General features: G+C 34.9%; 1 pseudogene across 1 annotated transcript; it reads right to left on the bottom strand.

Moving 5' to 3' along the window:
* Nucleotides 1–252: 252 nt before the first annotated feature.
* On the bottom strand, nt 253–872 carry LOC306664160 (large ribosomal subunit protein uL22-like; annotated as a pseudogene). The gene has a single exon. The product of its transcript is annotated as a large ribosomal subunit protein uL22-like (transcript).
* Nucleotides 873–5,960: the final 5,088 nt, after the last annotated feature.

The raw sequence follows: 5,960 nt of genomic DNA, 5'->3' as shown, positions 1-5,960 counted from the left end.
ATTTAAAAGTGTATTCTTTAGTCTCCAGGTGTTACAGTTGTTTCTATTTTTTTATCTTATGGTTGATTTCTAATTTTAGTCCATTATGTTCTGATAGAATGCAAGGTATGAGCTCCATTTATTTATTTATTTATTTATTTTTGTATTTTCTAAGGGTTGCTTTGTGGCCTAATATAGAGTCTATTTTAGAAAACATTTCATGTGCTGCTGAGAAGAAAGTGAATTCAGTCATTGATGGATGAACTATTCTTTTTTTTTTTTTTTTGCATTTATTTTATGCTGAATTTATTCCCGTGCCATAAGTTTTTGTTTCTTTAGTTTCTTCTGGGATATCTTTTTCTTCTGTGCAACCTCCTCTTCTGGTTTAGGAACAATCTGTTCCTTTTCAGTGAGGATCATCTCGATGTGGCAGGGGGAACTCATGTATGGGTTAATCTGACCATGAGCTCTGTAAGTACAGCGGCACATCTTGGGTGCTTTGTTCACCTGGATATGTTCAATGACCAGAGAATCTGCGTCTAAACCCTTAAGTTCAGCATTACTCTCTGCATTTTTAAGCATATGCAGCAAAAATTCAGCACTCTTTTTGGGCCACCGTCCCTGTGTCCAGCCCCACTGTTTGGCCTGGGCACACCTACCAACTCCACCATTGTAACGCCGGAATGGCACACATTGCTTCTTTAAAGTGACATCCTTCAGGTACTTGGTAGCTTTTCAGATATGCATACCCTTGATGGCCTGCGCAGTTTCACGGGTGTTCTTAAAGTGAACGCGAAGATTTGAACCTCTTGATTTGCATGACTTTGTGGGGTTTTCTGGGTCAAGAGAGTAGCGGACCATTTTCACAGATCACCTGAGGCCGCTTACAGGAAGAGCTGGATGAACTATTCTATTCAAGTCATTAGGTCCTAATTATTAATTGTATTTTTTTAGTTCCGTAGTTTCTTTTTTTTTTTTGAAAATTTTTTTAGATGTTGATGAACCTTAGTTTTATTCATTTATTTATATGTGGTACTGAGAATTGAACCCAGTGCCTCACAAATGCCGGGCAAGCACTCTCCCACTGAGCCACAACTCTAGCCCCCGCTTCTTTATTTGGTTTTTGTTTGGATGATCTATTCAGTGATGAGAGAGGTGTTTTGAAGCCACAAGTATTATCGTGTTGTGGTCTATTTGATTCTTAATATTGAGAAGGGGGCTGCGGATATAGCTCAGTTGATAGAGTGCTTGCCTCACAAGCACAAGGCCCTGGGTTCAATTCCCAAGCACCACACACAAAAAAAATTGAGAAGGTTATTTTGGATGTACATATATGCTCCATTGTTTGGGACATACATATTTATGATTGTTATTTCTTGTTGTATGGTTCTCTTAAGCAGTTTTTGTCTCTTCTGATTAATTTTGGTTTGAAGTCCACTTTTTCTGATATGAAAATAGTAATAACTCCTGTTACAAGATCCATGTGAATGGTATGGTTTTTTTCCCCACCATCCTTCCACTTTCAATTTGTGAATGTCTTTGCTTATGAGGTGAGGCTCTTGGAGACAGCATATTGTTGAGTCTTGTTTTTAATACAGTCTGACAAATGATGTCTTTTGATTGAAGAATTTAGACTATTTATATTCAATGTTATTATTAAGAGATGATTTTTATTCCCTGTCATTTTGATGTATTTCTGGTTTTTAAATTGAATTTAATTCTCCTTCAATTGACTATTCTTCTAGTGTAGTTTCTCCCTTTGCTGGTTTTCCTCTTCATAAAATATTTTATTAAGTATGTTTTGTTGTACAGACTTTCTAGTTGTGAATTTTTTTAGCTTTTGTGTATAGTAGAAGGTTTTAATTTTATCTTCAATTCTGAAGCTTAATGTTGCTGGATAAAGTATTCTTAATTGGCATCAATTTTCTTTCAGAGGTAGATATACATTATTCCATGATCTCCTAGTTTTTAGGGTCTGGGTTGAGAAATCAGTTGAAATCTAGATTGGTTTGTCTTTAAATGTGACCATTTTTCTCTAGCAGCTCTAAAAATTCTATTCTTATTCTGTATGTTAGGCATTCTCATAATAATGTGTCTCAGAGTGGATCTGTTGTAATTTTGTATATTTGGAGTTCTGTATGCCTCCTTGTTTTAGTCAGCTTTTTCATTGCTTTGACTAAAAGACCTGACCAGAACAATTGTAGAGGAGGAAAAAGTTTATTTGAGGGCTCACGGTTTCAGAGATCTCAGTCCATTGTTAGCTGGTTCCTTTCTCCAGGGTTCTAGGTGAGGCAGAATATCATGGCAGAAGAATGTAGCAGAGGGAAGCAGCTCATATGATGATCAAGAAGCAGAGTGGAGAGGCTTCACTTGCCCAATACAAAAATATACCCCAAGCCACACCCCAAATGACCCACCACTTCCAGTCATACCCTACCAGTTTCAATTCCTACTCACTTAATTCCATCATGGGATTAATTCACTGTTTGGATTAAGGCTCTCATGACCCAATTATTTCTCCTCTAAACCTTCTTGCATTGTCTTACACATGAGCTTTTGGGGGACATCTCACATCCAGACTATAACATTCCTGTATTTAAATTTCCATTTCACTTTTAAGGTTTAGAAAAATTTCTGATATTATCTCATTGAAAATATTGTGCATTCCTTTAGTTTGTATTTCAGAGCCCTCATCTATCCTGATGAATCTTATGGTCTTTTAATGTCATCCATATTCTTGAAAATTCTGTTCATGGTCTCTTAACATCTTTTCTCAATGGTCATCTTTATTTTCAAGATTATATACTTTGTCTTCTATGTCTGAAAATCTGTATTCCAAGTGATCTAGTCTATTGTTAATGCTTTCCATTGAATTTTCAATTTGGTTTATTGATTCCTTCATTTTCAGGATCTCTGATTCTTTTTCAGAATCTCTACCTCCTAATGGAAGTGATTGTTCAACATCTTGTATCTTTTCTCTGATTTTACTCCTTACATTGTCTTCTATCTCATAAAACAGTTTAACTATGAACTTCCTAAATTTCTTCTCTGACATTTCCTCCACTGTGATGTCAATGGAGTCTGTTGTTGAGGCATTTTGGGTTGTTTGGGATGGTTTGTTCTCTTGCCTTTTTATATTGTTTATGTGTCTATCCTTCTATTAGCATGGTTCTGAAGCAGCAGAGTTTCTACCTTGTGAACTTGTAGTGTCTCCTCCCAGATTGTGGGGAGACAAATAAAAGTAACAATCAATGCAAACAATATACCACATTAAAGTAAATAGTACTGTGACATCTACAATGTTAATTGACACAATAAACAGAAGTAGTAGGGTCAGCAATTGCCCTCAGTAAAAACAGAAAGTAATCACATATTGTATCTGGCATTAAATCAAACAACAGGTGCCAAGTATGGCATCTACAGCAGTGATAATTACAACATTGATGGTGGGGGAAGATATTATACTAATCAATTAGTGCTAAAAGATGGTAAAAAATAGAGTTTATTTAGAGGAAACAAACCATGATAGGTGAGTAGAAAGGAGTTTACAATTTCCAAACATGAACAGAGAGAATGCAGAAGAGATGTAGGATGTGATGGTTATGAGAAAGGAGGAAAAAATAGAAGAAAAAATTAAAGGAAGAATGAAAGTGAGAACAATTGAATTTGGATGTTAGCAAAAGAGAAAGAGAAGCAAGAGAAACAGACAAATTAAAAACAATACAAAATAGAACCCAAGTACACTAGTAAAAACCCTAAATCTGAAAAGGCAAGGCAAGGAAAATAACTATATTTAAAAATGCTACAAATGAGAAAAAAGAAAAACAAATATATATATATATATATGTCCATCAACCCTTCAGCAGACATACACACACAAAAAAAGAGATATGAAAAGAAGAAAAAGGAGATTATTATTGAAAAATTAAGGAATTGTTTCCACTGAGGTGGTCAAAATAGTCAGTGAGAATATGTTTTCACTGTCTGTGCCCAACTGTATTTCTTTCCATTTCTTCTGAGGTATGTACTGAGCATAAGCATAAGGGCTGAGTATGTTAAACCCTTCCTCTTTTCATCTTGCTCACCATGTTGCCAGTTGGAGTTCAAAAATTCTCAGCTTTCCTTCTTGGCAATATGAGGTAGGATAGGATGGGAAGTACTGTCAGCTGGAGTTTTTGCTGCATAGACCAGTTCAATGCATTCCCAAATTGAACCAATAGTACCTAGAAAACCTTAGCAGACCAATAACCAGCAATGAGATAGAAGAAGCAGTAATAGTCTTCCAACAAGGAATGGCCTAGGACCTGATGTATTCTCAGTTGAATTCTACCAGACTTTTAAAGAATGAATGCCACTGTCCCTGTAATTATTCCATGAAATAGAAAGGGATGGAATACTTCCAAATTCATTCTATAAAGCCTGTATTGCCCTTATACCAAACCAGATAAGGACATGTCAAAGAAAGAATACTACAGACCAGTATCCCTGATGAACTTTGATGCAAAAATCCTTAATAAAATATTAGCAAATCATATTTCACAACCTCTTAAGAAGATTGTACATCATGCTCAAGTTGATTTTCTCCCAGGGTTGCAAAGATGGTTTAACATACACAAATTAATAAATGTAATTAACTTTGGCAGATCATATGTATCTAGAAATTTAGTTATTTATTTTGGGTTTTCCAGTTTGTTAGAGTATAAGTTTTCAAAATTCCCAACGATCCTCTGGGTTTCTCTGATGTCTATGATAATTTCTCTTTTTATCTCTTATTTTATTAGTTTGGTTCTTCTCTATTTTTCTTTTGTTAGTTTTGTTAAGGATTTATCAATTTTGTTTATCTTTGAAAAGAACTGATCAAGTCATTGATCATTTGTATTTGCTTTATCATCAAATTAATTGATTTGACTATGATCTTAAGTTTTTCCTTCCTTCTACTGATTTGGGAATTGGTTTGTTCTTGTTTTTCAAGGGCCTGGATATGCAGCATTGGGTTTTTTATTTTGGATCTTTCTTATTTTCTTATGCAGGCACTTGTAGCTTTAAACTTTTCTCTTAGAACTTCTTTCATAATGTCCCAGAAGTTCTGCTATGTTGTATCACTCTTCTCATTTGACTCTGAGAATTTTAAAATTTCTACCCTGATTTCTTCTATCACCACTTCATTATTCAAAAGTATATTGCTCAATCACCATGTGTTTATTTAGTTTTGGTAGGTTTTTTTTTTCCTGTTGATTTCTAGTTTTATTCCATTATGATCAGCTAAGATGCAACTGTGTCATTTTTTATTGGTTCTTTTTAGTTATACATGACAGTAGAATCCATTGTGACATAATTACAAAAGCATGGAATACATCTTGTTCTAATTCAGACCCCAGTACTTCTCTTTCCCCTTCCTACTACCCACCCCAGCTCCCATCACTCTATTGATCTTTCTGCCACTTTTCTTTGTATTTGCTCAAAGTTGCTTTGTGGCCAAAAATATGGTCTATTTTGGAGAAGATTCCATGAATAGCTGAGAAGAAAGTGCATTCAGCTGCCATTGTATGAAATATTCTAGAACTGTATGTTAAGTTCATTTGATTTATAATATTTTTTAGGTTTGAAGAGTTTTACTGAGTCCATTTCAAGATAACCTCTTTATTGGTGATAGGGGTGTGTTGAAATTGCCCAGTATTGTTGTATTGGGGCCTATCTTAGTCTTTAATTTGAGTGGTGTCTGTTTTATGTAATTAGGTGCACCAATGTTTGGGACATAAATATTTACTATCATTATATCTTCTTGTTGGGTTGTTCCCTTTGCTAGTATGACGTGACTTTCTTTGTCTCTTCTGATTAATTTTGGCTTGAGTTTGCTTTATTGGCTATAAGAGTACTGACTCCTTGATTTGGGGCTCCAGTTGCATAGTATATCAATTTCCATTGTTTCACTTTCTGCTTGTGGCTGTCTTTTCCTGTAAGATGAGTCTGTTAACCAACAT

This window comes from Sciurus vulgaris (assembly GCF_902686455.1).
Source record: "Sciurus vulgaris genome assembly, chromosome: 6".
Lineage (NCBI taxonomy): Eukaryota > Metazoa > Chordata > Mammalia > Rodentia > Sciuridae > Sciurus > Sciurus vulgaris.
The sequence above is the reverse complement of the archived record's forward strand: the minus strand, read 5'-3'. Positions and strand labels throughout refer to the sequence as shown.